Genomic DNA, 23,264 nt, shown 5'->3' with positions numbered 1-23,264 from the left:
GGCAGTGCCTGGGTAGTTCAGTAAATTAAGTGTCCGACTTTGGCTCAGGTCATGATCTCACAGCTTGTGAGTTCTGAGCCCTGGGTTAGGCTCTATGCTGACAGCTCAGAGCCTGGAGCCTGCTTCAGATTCTGTGTCTCCATCTCTCTCTGACCCTCCCCGACTCACACTCTGTCTCTCTCTCTCCAATATAAATAAACACTAAAAAAGTTTTACAGCATGCTTATCACCTCTGTACCTTTGCTTATGCTGCAATCTGCATAAGGGTGGCCAGCTCCGAATTAACCTTCAAATCTTGGCTTTTGTGGCATCTCCACATAGAGGCATTAATTGTCCTTCTTTCTTTCTTTCACCTAACACTTGTTTGGTGAGGTTCCTCTCATTACTGTTCCCATTAGAGCCTGTGAAAGCCTAGCAATTATTTCACTAGCTATATCACTGCTGCTATTATTCAGGTGGATGTACAGGAAGAACTTTATGCCAAAGTGCCTCAGATGTCCTTAATGGTATAGCAAGGAGTGGACATAATTCTCTTAATGTCACATGGGTCCCTCAAATAGAAAATGTCTAGAAAAATATTTCCTAAGCCTGTTATTCCTTTATGAGAGTCAATAACATTAGTTTCCATGCAGTCACCTATACCAGAGATCTGAAAGTCTCCTACATATTTATTCTCCCCATCCCAAACCCACATCTCACTCACAACTAATCTAAGTTATATCTTAACTTCTTCTTTAATTATCTCTCATGTCTGTCCTTCTCTCCTGTCCTATTTCTACAGCCTTCCCCCCAGTCGCTTATGCCCATCAGGTCCTTGTTATTTCTCAGTTTAGCTATTTCAGTATCTTATTACCTGATCTTTCTTCCTCTGGTCTCAACCCTCATAAATCTAAATGCCATTTGTTTCTAGAGTGAGATTTTATGTAAAAGTATGACCATATCACTGCCCCAAGTGCATCCAATTTGGGGAAAATACATACAAAATAAGCCCCAAATATATTTCTTTTAACTGTCCTACAATAATCCAGTCATTGCCCACTATTTCCCTTTTTCTAAGTGTGACATGATGTTCTCTAACTGTGGAATTTGCACATACTCTTCTTTCTATCAAAAATACCTATCCCTAATCCTAGAAATTATTGTTTATCCCTCATGTTTCAGTTTGTTAGTTACCATGTTCCAAAACTACCCATATTTCTAGACATAGATTATTTACTGATATATCTGTCTCTCCTTTTGACAGTAGCTCCTATTATAAGCTCAGCTTTAGTAAAGGTATTATGGCCATTAGTAAAGGTAAATGGTTGTATGGATGGATGGGAAAATGGAGAAAGGTATGATACAGGCAAAACTGATGAATTGCAGATCATAGGAATGGGCTGTAAAGAAGGCATGATGTAAAAAGGAGTTGTTTGGAAATGATCAGGAGTAGAGAATTTAAATGGATTACCAGAAAACTTGACAGAATTGGAATAATATGTAAGGAAAACAAACATCAAATGTAGAAGAATGAGTAGACCTACAGGAACCAGATAAAACATAAGAAAGATTATGTGCAAAGAGGTTAGAATTTCTGTAGATAATATAGAGCATATTTGGGTAGGATAAATGTGCTATATAGACAAAAGATCCAATGAAAGAAGATTAGGCAAAGATATCTATCACATAGAAAGAGTTGACTATGAATGGAAGATTATAAAAGCTTTAAGGAGGCCAGGCACATTACAAATAAATAAAGAAACCAGCTATGAGTGGAAAACATGTAGAAAGCAATATCAGTCTGATGATTAGGATGGACCAGATGTGGAAAATACTGATAGGAGTTTGGGTTTTATTAGGCGTAGACAGTAACAGGAAGAGAAATGTATTAGACAGAAAGAAAACATGGGGAAATTGACCACTTGAAGAGGAATGAAGCAGATGATAGAATACACTCACTTTATTTGGATGTCTTTCCCTCAGAGTCCTCCTAAGATGACCAGGCTGGTGAGGAAAGGACTTAGGGAATGTGTATAAAAGAAATTTGATGCATCAGGACAAAGAAAGATAGTGTAGAGACTCCATCTTCTCTTCCTCCGATGATCAGAGAACACTGCCAAATCAGGAAAGGTGCTTTTATCTTGCACCTCCCTCTTATGGTCCCCTTTTGCCCTACTCCTTCTGATGCCTTGGGATGGCTTTGATGCAGGAGCCCAAGAGACCAAAACAAACAAACAAACAAACAAACAAAAAAAGACTGGGACAGACAAAAATATATGTTTGGGAAAGTTAGGAAAAAGAAGTTTATCAGGAAAGTTCCATGAAGAAGTGGTCACAATACCCTACAACCTCATAGTTTCTCTCCTTGCCTCCCACTTGTCAGTCTCCACTCCTTTCTATAATGCCACATTCCTGTTTAAAGGAAACCCTTTAGCTTTGGGCCAAGTCAGTCTGGCTTTATATCCTAGCTCAGTCATGAAATCTTGGGCAGTTTATTTAACATCTTTGAGCCTTAGATTCTTAATCTGTAAAATGGGATTAATGTACCTCACAGAGTTGCTGAGAGAAGTAAATGTTATGAGATGTATCAAGTGCGTAGAACATGACAGGGACTCAACAATGCCAGATTGTTTCTTCCTTTATCTCCTGATACCATGTAGGTCACATTTCTTAATTCCCTGACATCATAGGAGCACCGAGTTGAGAGTTAGGGTTTTTGGCTTTTAGTTTCATGTCTGTAGCTGATATTCTGTTTAATCTAGGGTGTGTTAAAGATCAGTTTATTAGGGCCCAAACTTAGGGGAAAATGCTCAGTTTCCAAAGCTGTTTGGATTTTGTAATTGCAGATAAGGGCTTATAGAATCTATATCTATTTAAATAATGAAAGCCATAAGATTCTCTTAAAGGCAGAGAACAAACTGAGGGTTGCTGGAGGGGGCAGGGTGAGGGGATGGGTTAAATGGGTGATGGGCATTAAGGAAGGCACTTTTGGGGATGAGCACTGGGTGTCATGTTTAAGAGATGAATCACTGGGTTCTACTCCTGAATCCAAGACTACATGGTATATTAACTAACTTGAATTTAAATTTAAAAAATAAAAACAAATAAAAACATGCATATACCAAAAGGGGAAATACTAGATATGTTCTTATTAAAACAAGATGGCAAAAATATTCTTCATACCTGTTATTTCATTGTGCTTTGGCAGTTTCTGTCAATACAGTACAACATGACAGAAATGAACAATACATATTTAAAAGACAGATGCAAAAATATTTGCATATATGATTAAGCTCATGAAAACTAAAAGTACTAAACTAAAACTGTTAGAGAGTTGTAAGAAATACTACTTAAAATCCATGTACCCTTTGCCCAGTTTCTCAAATGTAACACGTTACAAACTATAGTACATTAACAGGTTATTGACATGGATGCAGGCAGGATACAGAATAACTTCATGACAAGGATTCTCATGTTGCCCTTTTATCAGCAAACCCATTTTTCTCTTGCCCTATCTTTTCCTTAAGCTCTGGCAGCCACTGTATTTTCTCCATTTCTGTAATTTGTCATTTCATAAATGCAACGTTACTGGAATCATTAGAAATTGGCTTTTTTTCACTGAGGCTCATCCAGGTTATTCTGTGTATCAGTTGCTCCGACTTCTGTTTTTTATTGCTGAGCAGTATTCCATGCCATGGATGTTCCTCTGTTTGTTTAAGCATGCACCAGTAGAAGGACATTTGTGCTGATTCCCGTTTATGAATAAAGCTGCTATAAACATGTGTACGTAAGTATTCATTTCCTAAGGATAAAAGCACAGAAGTGCAATTGCTGATTCATATGTTAATTTCGTGTTTCGTTTTTTAAGAAGCTACAGACTGTTTTCTAGAGTGGATATATCATTTTACTTCACCACCAGAAATGTCTGAGTGGCAGTTTCTCTGCATCCTTGCCATTATTTGGCATTGCCACTATTTTTCATTTAGTGTTTTTGATAGTTGTATAGTGATATAATTGTGATAAGATTTGAATTTCTCTAATGGTTAAAGAAATTAACCATCTTTTCATATGTGTATTTGCTACCAGTATGTGCCTCAATGAAATGTCTCTTTGTGTCTTTTGCCCATTTTCTACTTGGATTGTTACAGCTTTTTTTTTCCGTATAGAATTTAATGATTCACCACTTACATATAACACCCAGTGCTCATTCAACAACTTCCCTCCTTAATATCCACCATCCATTGAGCCCATTCACTGCCCACCCTCAATGTCTTCTCTGTGGTAAAGAGTCTCTTATGGTTTGCCTCCTTATCTTTTTCCCCTTTCCCCTATGTTCATCTGTGTTGTTTCTTAAAGTCCACATATGAGTGAAATCATATGGAATTTGTCTTTCTCTGACTGACTTGTTTCCCTTAGCATAATACATTCTAGTCCATCCACATCATTGCAAGCGGCAATATTTTATTTTTTTGACAACTGAGTAATATTTCATTATATGTATATACCATATCTTCTTTATCCTGTCATCACTCGATGGGTATTTGGGCTCTTCCAATAATTTGGCTAATGTTGATAGTGCAGCTATAAACTGGGCCTCTTAACAGCATTTCACAGAGGAAACCTTTTAATTTTGATGAAGTCTGATTTTTTAAATTTAAATTAAAGTTAGTTAGCATATAGTGTAGTGTTGGTTTCAAGAACAGAATTTAGTGATTCATCACTTACATATAACTCCCAGTGCTCATTCCAACAGGTGCTCACTTTAATGCCCATCACCCATTTAGCCCATCCTGCCACCTACTTCCCCTGCAGTCCTCAGTTTCTTCTCTATATTTAAGAGTCTCTTATGGTTTGCCTCCCTTTCTGTTTTTATCTTATTTTATTTTCATTCCTTTCCTCTATGTTCATCTGTTTTGTTTCTTAAATTCCACATGAGTGAAATCATATGATATTTGTGTCTTTCTCTGATTTATTTCTCTTAGCATAATAGACTCTAGTTCCATCCATGGTGCTGCAAATGGCATGATTTCATTCCTTTTAATCATGGAGTAGTATTTCATTGTGTATATATACCACCTCTTCTTTATCCATTCGTCAGTCCATGGACATGCGGGCTCTTTCCATAATTTGGCTATTGTTGATAGTGCTGCTATAAACATTGGGTTGCATGTGCCCCTTCAATCAGCATTTTATATCCTTTGGATAAATACCTAGTAGTGCAATTGCTGGATCATAGGATAACTCTATTTTTAATTTTTTGAAAAACCTCCATACTGTTTTCTAGAGTGGCTGTACCGGTTTGCATTCCCACCAGCAGTGCAAAAGGGCTCCCCTTTCTCTGCATCCTTGACATCTGTTGTTCATTGTAGCCATTCTGACGGGTGTGAGTTGGTATCTCATCATGATTTTCATTTGTATTTCCCTGATGATGAGTAATGTTGAGCATCTTTTCATGTGTCTGTTGGCATCTGGATGTCTTTTTTGGAAAAGTGTCTATTCATGTCTTTTGCCCATTTCTTCACTGGGTCATTTGTTTTTTGGGTGTTGAGTTTGATAAGATCTTTATGTATTTTGGATACTAACCCTTATCCAAAATGTCATTTACAGATATCTTCTTCCATTACGGTTGCCGTTTAGTTTTGTTGACTGTGTCCTTTGTTGTGCATAAGGAATTTTTATCTTGATGAGGTCACAGTAGTTCATATTTGCTTTTGTTTCTCTTGCCTCTGGAGATGTGTCAAGTAAGAGGTTGATGCAACCAAGGTCAAAGAGGTTGCTGCCTGTTTTCTCTTCTATGATTTTGATGGTTTCCTGTCTTACATTTAAGTCTTTTATCCATTTTGAATTTAATTTTGTGTATGGTATAAGAAAGTGGCTCAGTTTCGTTCTTCTGCATGTCGCTGTCCAGTTTTCTCAACACCATTTCTTGAGACTGTCTTTTCTCCATTGGATATTCCTTCTTGCTGTGTCAAAGATTAGTGGCCAAACATTTGTGGGTCCATTTGTGGGTTCTCTATTCTGTTCCATTGATCTATGTGTTTGTTTTTCTGCCAATACCATACTGTCTTGCTGATTACAGCTTTGTAATACAGCTTAAAGCCCAGAATTGTGATGCATCCAGCTTTGGTTTTCTTTTTCAACATGACTTTGGCTATTCCGGGTCTTTTCTGGTTCCATACAAATTTTGGAATTGTTTTTCTTGTTCTTTGAAGAATCCTGGTGTTACTTTGATAGAGATTGAATTAAATGCACAGACTGCTTTGGGTAGTATGGACATTTTAACAATATTTGTTCTTACAATCCAGGAACATGGAATGTTTTTCCATTTCTTTGTGTCTTTTCAGTTTCTTTCATAAGTGTTCTATAGTTTTCAGCATACAGATCTTTTGGATAGCATACCAAAAGCATACCTCCTTGGTTAGACTTATTCCTTAGGTATCTTATGGTTTTTGACACAATTGTAAATGGGATCGATTCCTTGGTATCTCTTTCTGTTGCTCCGTTATTGGTGTATATAAATGCAACCAATTTCTGTACATTGATTTTGTATCCTGCGACTTTACTAAATTTGTATATCAGTTATAGCAGTTTTTGGGTGGAATCTTCAGGTTTTCCACATACAGGATCATGTTGTCTGCAAAGAGTGAGAGTTTGACTTCTTCCTTGACAATTTGTGTGCCTTTTATTTCTTTTTGTTGTCTTATTGCTGAGGCCTAGGACTTCCAGTACTGTGTTGAACAACAGTGGTGAGAGTGGACATTCCTGTCATATTCCTGACCTTAGGGAAAAAGCTCTCAGTTTTTCCCCATTAAGGATGATATTAGCTGTGGTTCTTTTGTATATGGCCTTTGTGATGTTGAGATATGTTTCTTCTGTCCATACTTTCTTGAGGGCTTTTATCAAGAAAGGATGCTATATTTTGTCAAATGCTTTTTCTGCATCTCTTGAGAGGATCATATGGTTCGTATCCTTTCTTTTATTGATGTGGTGTATCACATTCATTGATTTGTAAATATTGAACCACCCCTGCAGCCCAGGAATAAATCCCCCTTGATCATGGTGAATAATTCTTTTAATGTATGTGGAATTCAATTTGCTAGTATCTTGTTGAGAATTTTTGCATCCAGGTTAATAAGGATATTGGCTTGTAATTCTCCTTTTTTGTGGGGTCTTTTCTGGTTTTGGAATCAAGGTAATGCTGGATTGACAGAATGAGTTCGGAAGTTTTCCCTCCATTTCTATTTTTTGTAAGAGTTTGAGAAGAATAGGTATTAACTCTTCTTTAAACGTCTGATAGAATTCCCTTGGGAAGCCATCTGGCCCAGGAATCTTATTGGGAGATTTTTGATAACTGATTCAATTTGCTGGATATGGGCCTGTTCAAATTTTCTATTTCTTCCTGTTTGAATTTTGGTAGTATGAATTTTCTAGGAGTTTGCCCATTTCTTCCAGATTGTCCAGTTTGTTGGCATATAATTTTTCATAGTGTTCTCTTGTAATTGTTTGTATTTCTGTGGTGTTGGTTGTTATCTCTCCTCTTTCAGTCATGATTTTATCAATTTGGGTCCTGTCTCTTTCTTTTTGAGAAGTCTGGCTAGGGGTTTATCAATTTTGTTTATTCTTTCAAAAACCAGCTTTTTATTTCATTGATCTGTTCTACTGAGTTGTTTCTACATCATTTATTTCTTCTCTAATCTTTATTATTTCCTTTCTTCTGCTGGCTTTGGGCTTTATTTGCTATTCATTTTACAGCTTCTTTAGGTGTAAGGTGAGGTTGTGTATTTGGGACCTTTCTTGCTTCTTGAGATAGGCCTGAATTGCAATGTACAGTTCTCTCAGGACTGCCTTTTCTGCATCCCAAACATTTTGGACTGTTGTGTTTCATTTTCATTTCCTTCCATGTATTTTTAAATTTCTTCTTTAATTTCCTGGTTAACCCATTCATTCTTTAATAGAATGTTCTTTAACTTCCATGTATTTGAGGGATTTCCAAACTTTTTCTTGTGGTTGATTTCAAGTTTCATAGCATTGTGATCTGAAAATATGCATGGTATGATCTTGATCTTTTTTAACCTGTGGAGGGCTGATGTGTGACCGAGTATGTAATCTATTCTGGAGAATGTTTCATATGCACTTGAGAAGAATGTGTATTCTGCTGATTTAGGATGAAATGTTCTAAATATATCTGTTAAATCCATCCAGTACAGTGTGTCATTCAAAACCGTTGTTTCCTTGCTGATTTTCTGCTTAGATGATCTGTCCATTGTTATAAATGGGGTATTAAAGAGTTCTACTATTATGGTATTATTATCAATGAATTTCTTTATGTTTGTGATTAATTGATTTATATACTTGGGTGTTTCATATTGGGGGCAGAAATATTTACAATTCTCAGATCTTGATAGTTAGATCCCTTAATATTGATATAATACCCTTTTTCATCTTTTATTACAGTGTCGGTTTTAGATCTTTCGTTTGTCTGATATAAGTATGGCTACTCTGGCTTTCTTTTGACCTCCATTAGCATAATAGATGGTTCTCCATCCCCTCATTTTCTATCTGCAGTTGTCTTTAGGTCTAAAATGAGTCTCTTATAGGCAGCAGATAGATGGATCTTGTTTTTTTATCCATCTGATACTCTGTGTTTTGATTGGAGAATTTAATTCATTTATATTCAGTGTGATTATTGAAAAATATGAATTTAGTGCTATTGTGTTGCCTGTAGAGTTGGGGTTTCTCGTGATGCTCTCTGGTCCTTTCTAATCTTTGTTGCTTTTGGTCTTTTGTTTTGTTTTGTTTTTCTCCACTCAAAGAGTTCCCCATAAAATTCCCTTTAGAGCTGGTATAGTGGTCACAGACTCTAGTTTTTCTTTATCTGGGAAGCTCTTTGCCTCTCCTTCTATTCTGAATGACAGCCTTGCTGGATAAAGAATTCTTGGCTTCATATTTTCCCCTTTCAGCACATTGAATATTTCCTGCCACTCCTTCTGGCCTGCCGAATTTTAGTGGACAGGTCTGCTGCTAACTTGATTAATCTTCCCTTGTAGGTTAAGGACTTTTTTCCCCTTGCTGCTTTTAGGATTCTTTCCCTGTCTGAGTATTATGTCAAGTTGACTATGATATTCCTTGGTGATAGTCAGCTTGTGTTGAATTTAATGGGAATTCTTTGTGACTCTTGGATTTTGATATGTGTGTCCTTCTCCAGGTTAGAGATGTTTTTAGCTATAATTTACTCACATAAACCGCCTGTCCCTTTTTCTTTCTCTTCATCTTCTGGGATTCCTATGATGGGAATGTTATTCCTATGTAATAAGTCACTGAGTTCTGGAAGTCTTCCTTTGTGATCTTTTGTCTTCATGTTCCTCTTCTTTTAACCTTTATTATTTTCCGTAATTTTATCTTCGGTATCACTGATTCACTGCTCTGCTTTGTCCATCCTCACCGTCATGGCATCCATTTGAGATTGCATCTCAGTTATAGCATTTTAAATTTCAGCCTGACTGGATTTTAGTTCTTTTGTCTCTGCAGAGATTCTTTGGTGTCTTCTAAGCTTTTTTCAACCCCAGCTAGTATTTTTATAATTATGGTTTTAAATTCTAATTCAGATATCTTACTTATGTCTGTGTTGATTAAATCCCTAGCCGTGAGTTCTACTGCCTGTTCTTTTTTTGGCAGGTGAATTTCTCCTTCTCATCTTGTCCAGAAAAGAAAAGAAGAAACAAACAAACAAAAAAAACAAGAAAACAAAGATAAAAACCTAAAAAAAACATGAAAACTGTACCCTAGGTGTGTTTTTGTCTGCTTGTTAAAAGAATCTAGATTGAAAAATAAAATAAAATAATAAAATAAAATAAACAATAAAGTAAAAATAAAATAATATGTATATATAAAAACAAAAAATAGTAATAGTAAAAAATTTAAAAAGGAATTTAAAAATAAGAAAATAAATGAAAAAATAATAATTAAAAGATAAATAATAAAAGCAAAATGGAAGTTTGATCCTATATCCTATAGAGCTGAAGTCTATGATCAGTACACATGGTGCAAGTGAGTTGTTTGTGCTTGTCTTCTGTGGGAGGGCCTGCTGTGCTGATTCTCATGCTGACTTATTTCAGCAGAAATGTGCTTCCTTGGGCAAAAGAAGGCAGGGCTTGGTGTAAGTGGCTCTGGCCTCCACTAAGTGGCACTGTTTTTCTCCCTGAAAGCTGAAAGCTTTCAGCTCTGAAGGGCAGAATGAATATGTGGCGCCCTACTCTTTTGCCCAGAGCTGAAAGTTCACACCCCCTGCTCCTCAGAGAAACCTTACTGAAGAGCAATTAATCACCCCTCTGTGTCCCTGGTTTCAGTCAAAACTCTATGTTCACCCAGCCTGTGTCCAAGCTTTTTTACCTCAGGCATGGGACTGAGTTTCAAAACTCCAAATTTTAGGGATTCCTGTGAGAGCAGACCTTTTTCCTCTGGGGGAGGGCCTTACCATGGTTTTGTCAGCCTGTGCTAAGAAAACAGTGGTGGGACTGTGAAACTGTTCAGTTTATGTCTAAACAGATCAGAAAGACAACACCCCTGCTTGCTGCCCTCAGCTGGAGCAAGTCTCTTCTCTCATGCCTGGAAACAGCACAGCATGTTGGTGTGACCCATATTTCTTGTAACCCCAAGGGATCCTCAGATCATGCTGTCACTCCTGGGATTCTGCCCTGCTTCACCACTTGAGCACCTTTAAGCCAGGCACTTCCCCCATGGTGGCAGCAAACTGCTAAAAGTTCAAATTTTGCGCTCTGCTGCCTATACTCTTTTGCGGTAGCTTTTGTAAACAGGCTCCCTCCCCATGGCCTCCCCCATGTAAACAGACCAATACACAGAGCAATACCTTCCCCAGTAAATTCTCTGCACCTCCTAGCTTTCAAAAGGTGGTCACAGTTGTAGTCTTGCAGATTTGTTCTTTCAGAACTCCACTTGATTTCTTCAGTTTTCAGAATGATTTGATAACTTTCTAGCTGTGTTCAAGGGACAAGATGAACTTTGGGTCTCCCTACTCTTTCACCAATTTAATTCCCCCTCTTGATGAAATCTGATTTATCAATTTTTTCTTTTGTGAATTTTTTGGTGTGTGAATTCTAAGAATTTTTTGTCTTACCTTAGTTCCAAAGGTTTTCTCCTGTGTCTTTCTTCAAGGTTTTATAGTTTTACATTTCATATTTAAGTCCATGTTCCATCTTTAGTTAATTTTTGTATACGGTGTAAGACTTGGGTCAAGGTTAGTTTTCTTCATCCATGGATGCTCAAATATTCCAGCACCATTTGTTGAAAGGGCTTTCTTTTCTCCATTGAATTTCTTTTTCACATTTTTCAAAAGTCAATTAGCTTATGTTTATGGGTCTATTTATAGATTGTCCATTCTGTTTCATTGATCTATATGTCTATTCCTCCATAAATTACGCACAGTATTGATTACTGTAGCTTATGTTATATGATGCAGATGTTAGCTAATGCTATGGTGGTAATCACATTGCAATATTTAAATGCTATGAAATCAACACACTGTACACCTGAAACGTACAGAATGTAGTATGTCACTTATATGTCAATTTTTTTTCTAAAAAAAGGAAAACTGAAGAGCAAAAAAGTGCCTTATATTTACCCATGCTTTTGTTTCTGTATTCTTTCTTATTCCAAACTTCTTTTATCATTTCCTTTTAGTTAGAGAACTTTTTACATCCATTATTTAAAGGTATGTCTGCTGATAACATATTCTTTTAGTTTCCCTTTATTTGAGAATGTCTAGATTTCTCCCTAATTCTTGAATGACTTTCACCAGATATTGGATTCAAAGTTGACTGCTTTTCTTCAGCATTTGAGAGCTAGTATGCTCTTTCCTTCTAGCCACCATGGGTTCTGAGGAGAAATTTGCTGTCATTCAAATTGTTTTCCCTTGTAGACAAAGTATTTCTCCCTTGCTGCTTTGAAGATTTTTTTTATCTTCAGTTTTCATAAATTTGTCTCGGGTATGGCTTGTGGATTTCATTGGGCTTATTCTATTTAGGGTTCACCCAGCTTCTTGAATCTGTAGATTTGTCTTTTGCCAAATTTGGGGATTTTCAGCTACTACTTGAGTATTTATTCAGCCCCAATCTCTTGCCACTCCCCTTTCTGGACTCTGATAATCTGAATGTCAAGAACTTTTGTTATAATATCACCAGTCCCCTCCATTCTTTCCCCTGCATTCTGATGTTGAGCCCATCCACTGAGCTTTTTTATTTCCTTATTTTGTTTTTTAATTCTAAAATTTCAATTGTATCTTCTTTACATGTTCTATTTTCTTTGCTGAGATTCTATTTTTCATTTGTTTTGTGTTCATAGTTCCTCTTTATAATGGCTACTTTAAAATCTTTTTCCATAATTCTAACATTTCTATAATCCCAGAATTAGCATCCCTTGATGGTTTTTGTCATTTAGTTTGAGATCTCCCTTGTTCTTGGTATGATGAGTAATTATGTATTGAAACCAGCATATATTTGGTATTCTCTTATGAGACTTTCATCTGATTTAAACCTTCTGCTGTAACTGGTTTTCTCTGACATTTCTCCTACATGAGAAAGAGATGACCTTGTTATTGCCAGGTTTGGGTAGAATTCTTGATTCATTTTTCACCCTCCATTAAAATCCAAATGTGGAGCTTCTCACTATAGCTGGGCAAGGATGGGAGTTTTAGCTACCCATTATTCCAATGACACCTTCCCAGGAGGAGTAAGACTGCTTACTTATTGCTTCCTATATGTCTTCCACTGATACCACAATGGGTGGCCTCATTACTGTCGGGTGGTGGCCAAAGTTCTGACTCACTACTAGGCATCTTCTGACATACACAAAAATAAAAAGGATTGTATGAGACTACTATGAACAATTACATGATAACAAACCTAAAAGAAATAGATAAATTCCTATAAACATACAATCTATCAAGGCTGAATCATAGAAGAAATAGAAAAACTGAAAAAATTGACTACTGGTAAGAATATTGAATCAACTATCAAAATCCTCTTAAAAATCAAAAGTTCAGGACAAGATGGTTTCACCTGTGAATTCTACCAAACATTTAAAGAAGAATTAATACCAGTCCTTTTCAAACTCTTCCATAAAATAGAAGAGAAGAGAAGATTTCCAAATTCATTTTATGAGGCCAGCATCATCCTGATATCAAAACAAGACAAGGACACCACCAGAAAGGAAATTAGAGGCCAATATTCCTGATGAACATGGATGTTAAAATTCTCAACAAAATATTAGCAGACTGAATTCAACAATACAGTAAAGGGATCATGGCATTATCAAGCAGGATTTATTCCAGGGAAGCAAATATGATTGACATCCACAAATCAATCAACATGATTAGCCACATTAGCAAAATAAAGAATAAAAATTACATGAATATCTTATTAGATGCTGAAGCATCTAACAGTATTCAAAACTGACAATATTCATATCCATTCTTAACAAAGTAGGCATAGAGAGAATGCACTTAACGTTAGGTCCATATATGAGAAGCCTACAGCTAATTTCATTCTCAAAGGTAAAAACTGAAAGCTCTTAAGATCAGGCAAAAGATAATGATGCCCACCCTCAGCACTTTTATTCAAGACAGTATTGGAAGCCCTAGCCAGAGCAATTAGGCAAGAAAAAGAAACAAAAGGCATCTAAGTTGGAATGGAAGAAGAAAAACTATCACACCATATCTTATGAAAACCTACAGATGTCACCAAAAAACTATTAGAACTAATAAATGAATTCAGTGAAACTGCAGGATACAAGTCACATAAAAAATCGGTTGTGTTTCCATACACTAAAAACAAACTATTACAAAGAGAAATTAAGGAGAAAAATCCCATTTACAATTGCATTAAAAAGAATAAAATATTTAGGAATAAACTTAAACAAGAAGTTTTAAGACCTGTCTACTGAAAATTATAAGACATAGATGAAATAAACTGAAGACACAAATAAACGGAAAGATATTCCATGCTCATGAATTGGAAGAATTAACATTGTTAAAATATCCATACTGCTCAAAGTGATCTACAGATTCAATGTTATCCCCATCAAAATTCCAATGGAATTTTTTCACAGAAACAGAACAAATAATCCTAAAGTTTGTATGGGACCACAAAAGAGGCCCAGCAGCCAAAGCAATCTTAAGAAAGAAGAACAGGGACACCTGAGTCACTCAGTCAGTTAAGAGTCTGGCTCTTGATATTGGCTCAGGTCATGATCTTGCTGTTGTGGGATCAAGCCCCACGTTGGGGTCCATGTGCTAAGCCTGCTTGGAATTCTCTCTCCCCCACCCCACACCCCCTCCCCTGCTTATGCTCTGTCTTTTAAAACAAACAAACAAACAAACAAACAAACAAACATTTAAAAAAGGGGAAAAAAACCTGGAGGCATCATGCTTCCTGATTTCAAACTATATTACAAAGCTACAGTAATGAAACAATATGGTATTTCCATAAAATCATACACATAGATCAATGGAAGAGAATAGAGATCCCAGGAATAAATCTATGCATATATGGTCAATTAATTTACGACAAAGTAGCCAAGATTATACAACAAGGAAAGAATAGTCTCTTCAATAAATTGTGTTGGGAAAACTGGACAACCACATGCAAAAGAATGAAACTAGACTACTATCTTACAACATATACAAAAATTAACTCAATCATGGATTAAAGACTTGAATGTAAATTCATCAGCTATAAAACTCTTAGATGAAAACTTAGGTGGTAGGTTCCTTGACATTGATCTTGGTGATGATTTTTAGGATTTTTCACCAAAAACAGAGGCAACAAAAGCAAAAATAAACAAGTGGAACAATGTCAAACTAAAAAGCTTTTGGCACAGCAAATAAAACCATCAACCAAACAAAAAGGCAACTTACAGAATGGGAGAAAATATTTTGCATAAGGGATCATTACCCAAATATAAGAAAATATTTTGCATAAGGGATCAATACCCAAAATATATAAAGAACTTATACAATTCAGTAATAAAATGAACAATGTGATTAAAAAATGGATAGAGACTTGAGTAGACCTTTTTCCAAAGAAGACATACTGATAGCCAACAGGTACATGAAAAGGTGCTTAGCATCACTAATTATCACAGAAATACAAATCAAAATCACAATGAGATACCACCTCATACCTGGTAGGGTGGCTATTATCAAAAAGACAATAAATAACAAGTGTTGGTGAGGATGTGGAGAAAAGGGAACCCATCTCCACTGTTGGTGGGAATGTAAATTGGTGCAGCCACGATGGAAGACAGTATGGAGGTTCCTGAAAATTTAAAAATAGAACTACCATATAATCCAGCAAGTCCACCTCTGGGTATTAATCCAAAAAAAAAAAAAGGAAGAAAACAATAAATTGAAGAGATATATGCACCCTTGTTTTTACTGAAACATTATTTGCAATAGCCAAGACATGGAAACAATCTAGGTGTCCATCAATGGATGAATGGATAAAAAAGATGAGATATCTATACAGAGTAGAATATTATTCAGCCTTAAAAAGAAGAAAACCTTGTCATCTGTGACAACATGAATGATCCTTGAGGGCATTATGCTAAGTTAAATAAGTCAGACAGGGAAAGGCAAATGCTGTATGACTTAACTTATATGTGGAATCTAAAAGAAAAACAAAGCCAAAACAAAAAACTGAACTCATGGATACAGGGAATAGATTGATGGTTGCCAGAGAAGGGTGAAGAGATGGGTAAAATAGGTAAAGGGGGTCAGAAGGTACAAACTTCCAGTTATAAAGTAAATAAGTCATGGGATATAATATGCAGCATAGAGACAGTAGTTAATAACATTGCATTGCATATTTGAAAGTTGCTAAGAGAGTAAATCTTAGAAATTCTCATAATAAAGAAAACATGTGCAACTATGTATGGTGATGATGTTAACTACATTGATTTTGGTGATCATTTCAGAATATACACAAATATTGAGCCTTTATGTTGCATATCTTAAACTAATAAAATGTTCTATGTCAATTACACTGCAATAAAAAAGAAAGATCTCAAACAAATATCCTAATATTCCATCTTAAGAAACTAGAAATAGAAGAGCAAAATAAACACAAAGTGAGCAAAAGGAAGGACATAATAAAGATTTTTATAAGATACTAAAAATTTTACAGCAGAAATGAAGTATAGAATAAAAATACAGAAAACCAACATAACCAGAAGTCAGTTCTTGGAAAATACCTCTAAAATTGACCAACATTTAAGTAGACTGTTCTAGAAAAAAATAGAAGGCTGAAATTACTAAAAACAGGAATGAAAAAGAAGTCATTACCACCAACCTTCCTAGAATAAAAAGGGTTATAATGGACTCTATGAATAACTGCATGGAAACAATTTAGATGACCCAGATGAAATGGGAAAATTTCTAGAAACACACAAACCAAACCTGACTAAAATAAAACAGAAAATCTCAACAGACCAATAATAAGAACTGGAATTAATAATAAAAAAAAAACTTCCCACAAACAAAAGCCCACAGTCAGATGGCTTCATTGCTCATTTCTACCATGCTTTTAAAGATGAATTAAAACCAATCGTTCACACACTCTTCCAAAAAAATTAAAAAGGAGGGAATACTTCCCAATTTACCTGTGAGGTTAGTATTAACCATGAAATCAAAATCAGGAAAAATCCATTTGGTTGAAATGTATGAATAAGGACAGGAGAAGTAAAATTGATTATACAGGTAAAAAGAGGTCAGACTATACAGAGCTTTTTGGACTATATTATAGATGTTGGATTTTTTAACGGTTTTTTTTATTCTTTTTTTTTTATTTTTGAGAGAGAGAGCATGAGCGTAGGAGAGGCAGAGACAGAGGGAGACACAGAATCCTTAGCAGGCTCCAGGCTCTGAGTTGTAAGCACAGAGCCTGACATGGGGCTTGAACTCACGAACTGCAAGATCATGACCTGAGCCGAAGTTGGATGCTTAATGGCCTGAGCCACCTAGGCGTCCCTAAGGATGTTGGATTTAATATAAATGCAATGGGACTAGTTGGAGGGAAGATGGCGGCTTAGGAGGACGCTGGGCTCACCGCGCGTCCTGCTGATCACTTAGATTCCACCTACACCTGCCTAAAGAACCCAGAAAACCGCCAGAGGATTAGCAGAACGGAGTCTCCGGAGCCAAGCGCAGACGAGAGTCCCACGGAAGAGGGTAGGAAGGGCGGCGAGGCGGTGCTCCACAGACTGGCGAGAGGGAGCCGGGGTGGAGGGGCGGCTCGATGGCCAAGCAGAGGCCCCGAGTCTGGCTGGCAAAAGCAGAGGGGCCAGACGGACTGTGTTCCGACAGCAAGCGCGACTTAGCCTCTGGGAGGTCATAAGTTAACAGCTCTGCTCAGAAACCGGGAAGGCTGGAGGACAAAGGGAGGGAGAGCTGCTGAGCCCCAGACGGCAGAGCTCAGCTTGGCGGGGAACAAAGGCGCTCGCCAGCGCCATCTCCCCCGCCCATCCCCCAGCCAAAATCCCAAAGGGAACCAATTCCTGCCAGGGAACTTGCTCGCTCCGCGCAAACACCCAACTCTGTGCTTCTGCGGAGCCAAACCTCCGGCAGCGGATCTGACTCCCTCCCGCTGCCACAGGGCCCCTCCTGAAGTGGATCACCTAAGGAGAAGCGAGCTAAGCCTGCCCCTCCTGCCCCGTGCACCTTGCCTACCCACCCCAGCTAATACGCCAGATCCCCAGCACCACAAGCCTGGCAGTGTGCAAGTAGCCCAGACAGGCCATGCCACCCCACAGGGAATCCCGCCCCTAGGAGAGGGGAAGAGAAGGCACACACCAGTCTGACTTGGCCCCAGCGGTGGGCTGGGGGCAGACATCAGGTCGGACTGCGGCCCCGCCCACCAACTCCAGTTATACACCACAGCACAGGGGAAGTGCCCTGCAGGTCCCCACCACTCCAGGGACTATCCAAAATGACCAAACGGAAGAATTCCCCTCAGAAGAATCTCCAGGAAATAACAACAGCTAATGAACTGATCAAAAAGGATTTAAATAATATAACAGAAAGTGAATTTAGAATAATAGTCATAAAATTAATCGCTGGGCTTGAAAACAGTATAGAGGACAGCAGAGAATCTCTTGCCAGAGAGATCAAGGGACTAAGGAACAGTCACGAGGAGCTGAAAAGCGCTTTAAACGAAATGCAAAACAAAATGGAAATGACGACAGCTCGGATTGAAGAGGCAGAGGAGAGAATAGGTGAACTAGAAGATAAAGTTATGGAAAAAGAGGAAGCTGAGAGAAAGAGAGATAAAAAAATCCAGGAGTATGAGGGAAAAATTAGAGAACTAAGTGATACACTAAAAAGAAATAATATACGCATAATTGGTATCCCAGAGGAGGAAGAGAGAGGGAAAGGTGCTGAAGGGGTACTTGAAGAAATTATAGCTGAGAACTTCCCTGAACTGGGGAAGGAAAAGGCATTGAAATCCAAGAGGCACAGAGAACTCCCTTCAGACACAACTTGAATCAATCTTCTGCACGACATATCATAGTGAAACTGGCAAAATACAAGGATAAAGAGACAATTCTGAAAGCAGCAAGGGATAAACGTGCCCTCACATATAAAGGGAGACCTATAAGACTCGTGACTGATCTCTCCTTTGAAACTTGGCAGGCCAGAAAGGCTTGGCACGATATCTTCAGTGTGTAAACAGAAAAAATATGCAGTCGAGAATCCTTTATCCAGCAAGTTTGTCATTTAGAATAGAAGGAGAGATAAAGGTCTTCCCAAACAAACAAAAACTGAAGGAATTTGTCACCACGAAACCAGCCCTACAAGAAATCCTAAGGGGGATCCTGTGAGACAAAGTACCAGAGACATCACTACAAGCATAAAACATACAGACATCACAATGACTCTAAACCCGTATCTTTCTATAATAACACTGAATGTAAATGGATTAAATGTGCCAACCAAAAGACATAGGGTATCAGAATGGATAAAAAAAACAAGACCCATCTATTTGCTGTCTACAAGAGACTCATTTTAGATCTGAGGACACCTTTAGATTGAGAGTGAGGGGATGAAGAACTATTTATCATGCTCCTGGAAGCCAAAAGAAAGCTGGAGTAGCCATACTTATATCAGACAAACTAGACTTTAAATTAAAGGCTGTAACAAGAGATGAAGAAGGGCATTATATAATAATTACAGGGTCTATCCATCAGGAAGAGCTAACAATTATAAATGTCTATGTGCCGAATACCGGAGCCCCCAGATATATAAAACAATTACTCATAAACATAAGCAACCTTATTGATAAGAATGTGGTCATTGCAGGGGACTTTAACACCCCACTTACAGAAATGGATAGATCATCTAGACACATGGTCAATAAAGAAACAAGGGCCCTGAATGATACATTGGATCAGATGGACTTGACAGATATATTTAGAACTCTGCATCCCAAAGCAACAGAATATACTTTCTTCTCGAGTGCACATGGAACATTCTCCAAGATAGATCATATACTGGGTCACAAAACAGCCCTTCATAAGTTTACAAGAATTGAAATTATACCATGCATACTTTCAGACCACAATGCTATGAAGCTTGAAATCAACCACAGGAAAAAGTCTGGAAAACCTCCAAAAGCATGGAGGTTAAAGAACACCCTACTAACGAATGAGTGGGTCAACCAGGCAATTAGAGAAGAAATTAAAAAATATATGGAAACAAACGAAAATGAAAATACAACAATCCAAACGCTTTGGGACGCAGCGAAGGCAGTCCTGAGAGGAAAATACATCGCAATCCAGGCCTATCTCAAGAAACAAGAAAAATCCCAAATAGAAAATCTAACAGCACACCTAAAGGAAATAGAAGCAGAACAGCAAAGGCAGCCTAAACCCAGCAGAAGAAGAGAAATAATAAAGATCAGAGCAGAAATAAACAATATAGAATCTAAAAAAACTGTAGAGCAGATCAACGAAACCAAGAGTTGGTTTTTTGAAAAAATAAACAAAATTGACAAACCTCTAGCCAGGCTTCTCAAAAAGAAAAGGGAGATGACCCAAATAGATAAAATCATGAATGAAAATAGAATTATTACAACCAATCCCTCAGAGATACAAACAATTATCAGGGAATACTATGAAAAATTATATGCCAACAAATTGGACAACCTGGAAGAAATGGACAAATTTCTAAACACCCACACGCTTCCAAAACTCAATCAGGAGGAAATAGAAAGCTTCAACAGACCCATAACCAGCGAAGAAATTGAATCGGTTATCAAAAATCTCCCAACAAATAAGAGTCCAGGGCCAGATGGCTTCCCAGGGGAGTTCTACCAGACGTTTATAGCAGAGATAATACCTATCCTTCTCAAGCTATTCCAAGAAATAGAAAGGGAAGGAAAACTTCCAGACTCATTCTATGAAGCCAGTATTACTTTGATTCCTAAACCAGACAGAGACCCAGTAAAAAAAGAGAACTACAGGCCAATATCCCTGATGAATATGGATGCAAAAATTCTCAATAAGATACTAGCAAATCGAATTCAACAGCATATAAAAAGAATTATTCACCATGATCAAGTGGGATTCCTTCCTGGGATGCAGGGCTGGTTCACCATTCGCAAATCGACCAACGTGATACATCACATTAATAAAAGAAAAGAGAAGAACCATATGATCCTATCAATCGATGCAGAAAAGGCCTTTGACAAAAACCAGCACCCTTTCTTAATAAAAACCCTTGAGAAAGTCGGGATAGAAGGAACATACTTAAACATCATAAAAGCTATTTATGAAAAGCCCACAGCTAACATCATCCTCAACGGGGAAAAACTGAGAGCTTTTTCCCTGAGATCAGGAACACGACAGGGATGCCCACTCTCACCGCTGTTGTTTAACATAGTGCTGGAAGTTCTAGCATCAGCAATCAGACAACAAAAGGAAATCAAAGGCATCAAAATTGGCAAAGATGAAGTCAAGCTTTCGCTTTTTGCAGATGACATGATATTATACATGGAAAATCTGATAGACTCCACCAAAAGTCTGCTAGAACTGATACATGAATTCAGCAAAGTTGCAGGATACAAAATCAATGTGCAGAAATCAGTTGCATTCTTATACACTAACAATGAAGCAACAGAAAGACAAATAAAGAAACTGATCCCATTCACAATTGCACCAAGAAGCATAAAATACCTAGGAATAAATCTAACCAAAGATGTAACAGATCTGTATGCTGAAAACTATAGAAAGCTTATGCAGGTAATTGAAAAAGATATAAAGAAATGGAAAGACATTCTCTGCTCATGGATTGGAAGAATACATATTGGTAAAATGTCAATACTACCCAAAGCTATCTACACATTCAATGCAATCCCAATCAAAATTGCACCAGCATTCTTCTCGAAACTAGAACAAGCAATCCTAAAATTCATATGGAACCACAAAAGGCCCCGAATAGCCAAAGTAATTTTGAAGAAGAAGACCAAAGCAGGAGGCATCACAATCCCAGACTTTAGCCTCTACTACAAAGTTGTCATCATCAAGACAGCATGGTATTGGCATAAAAACAGACACATAGACCAATGGAATAGAATAGAAACCCCAGAACTAGACCTACAAACGTATGGCCAACTCATCTTTGACAAAGCAGGAAAGAACATCCAATGGAAAAAAGACAGTCTCTTTAACAAATGGTGCTGGGAGAACTGGACAGCAACATGCAGAAGGTTGAAACTAGACCACTTTCTCACACCACTCACAAAAATAAACTCAAAATGGATAAAGGACCTGAATGTGAGACAGGAAACCATCAAAACCTTAGAGGAGAAAGCAGGAAAAGACCTCTCTGACCTCAGCCGTAGCAATCTCTTACTCGGCACATCCCCAAAGGCAAGGGAATTAGAAGCAAAAGTGAATTACTGGGACCTTATGAAGATAAAAAGCTTCTGCACAGCAAAGGAAACAACCAACAAAACTAAAAGGCAACCAACGGCATGGGAAAAGATATTTGCAAATGACATATCGGACAAAGGGCTAGTATCCAAAATCTATAAAGAGCTCATCAAACTCCACACCCGAGAAACAAATAACCCAGTGAAGAAATGGGCAGAAAACATGAATAGACACTTCTCTAAAGAAGACGTCCGGATGGCCAACAGGCACATGAAAAGATGTTCAACGTCGCTCCTTATCAGGGAAATACAAATCAAAACCACACTCAGATATCACCTCACGCCAGTCAGAGTGGCCAAAATGAAGAAATCAGGAGACTATAGATGCTGGCGAGGATGTGGAGAAACGGGAACCCTCTTGCACTGTTGGTGGGAATGCAAATTGGTGCAGCTGCTCTGGAAAGCAGTGTGGAGGTTCCTCAGAAAATTAAAAATAGACCTACCCTATGACCCAGCAATAGCACTGCTAGGAATTTGTCCAAGGGATACAGGAGTACTGATGCATAGGGGCACTTGTACCCCAATGTTTATGGCAGCACTCTCCACAATAGCCAAATTATGGAAAGAGCCTAAATGTCCATCAACTGATGAGTGGATAAAGAAATTGTGGTTTATATACATAATGGAATACTATGTGGCAATGAGAAAAAATGAAATATGGCCTTTTGTAGCAACGTGGATGGAACTGGAGAGTGTGATGCTAAGTGAAATAAGCCATACAGAGAAAGACAGATACCATATGGTTTCACTCTTATGTGGATCCTGAGAAACTTAACAGAAACCCATGGGGGAGGGGAAGGAAAAAAAAAAAAAGAGGTTAGAGTGGGAGAGAGCCAAAGCATAAGAGACTGTTAAAAACTGAGAACAAACTGAGGGTTAATGGGGGGTGGGAGGGAGGGCAGGGTGGGTGATGGGTATTGAGGAGGGCACCTTTTGGGATGAGCACTGGGTGTTGTATGGAAACCAATTTGACAGTAAATTTCATATATTAAAAAATAAAAAAATATATATATATATAAATGCAGTGGAAAACAATGGAAGCATTTTCAGCAAGGGGCATTTTAAAAAAAAGATAAGTATGTCTACTGGTAGATAATTTATTGTAGGTGGCAAGAGTATAGAGAGAGACTAGCAGGAATGGCAGTAGACCAGGGGAGAGCTGATGATAGTTTACTTTTGTATAGGTACCAAAGCTACATATATATTTCTGGGATAAATAACATGTTGTTAGATGTTCCTTTTATTGAGATTGAAAAGGAGGTAGGAAGAGCACATATGGCAGTAGAG

The sequence above is a fragment of the Panthera pardus genome, unplaced genomic scaffold (genome assembly GCF_024362965.1).
Source record: "Panthera pardus isolate Hobbes unplaced genomic scaffold, ASM2436296v1 HiC_scaffold_12, whole genome shotgun sequence".
NCBI classification, from domain to species: Eukaryota; Metazoa; Chordata; class Mammalia; order Carnivora; family Felidae; genus Panthera; species Panthera pardus.
Note: the sequence above shows the minus strand (reverse complement) of the source record.